The following is a 508-nucleotide window of genomic DNA, read 5'->3' on the forward strand; positions in this document are numbered from 1 at the left end:
GCCAACACTGAACCCAGGATTCGAGGTGTGGCCTCCCTAGTGTCCCCAGTCCAGGGGGACAATCCCTGCCATGGTCCTGCTGGCCACACCAGTACTGATGCAAATAGACCTCCAGAGGCTTAAAACATTTTTTTTCTTCCTGCATCATCTCACTCCTTTTCCTTGATACCATGGCCACATTCTGAGACTTCATCTTCACATTCCCATCACTGGTACATGTTCCTCCCAGCATCTCCTGTTGCATGCTCTGTGGTGGCTTAGGAGATGCTATCTGGCTCTTTAGACAAATGCTGTGCAGAGTGGTCCTGTGCCCCACAGTGCTCATGCAGCCAGGTTTAGCATCTCAGATGAGAAGGGCTGGATGAACCAGGACAATTCGTTGATGACCCAAAAGTGCTGTAAAATGAGTCCATGTGGTTTCACATCATACAGCAGTAAATTGTGTCCAGCTCTGGGCTCCTCAGCCCAGCAGAGACAGGGACCTGCTGCAGCAGGGCCAGAGGCGCCC

Source organism: Buceros rhinoceros, unplaced genomic scaffold (genome assembly GCF_000710305.1).
Source record: "Buceros rhinoceros silvestris isolate BGI_N320 unplaced genomic scaffold, ASM71030v1 scaffold14135, whole genome shotgun sequence".
Taxonomy (NCBI): Eukaryota; Metazoa; Chordata; class Aves; order Bucerotiformes; family Bucerotidae; genus Buceros; species Buceros rhinoceros.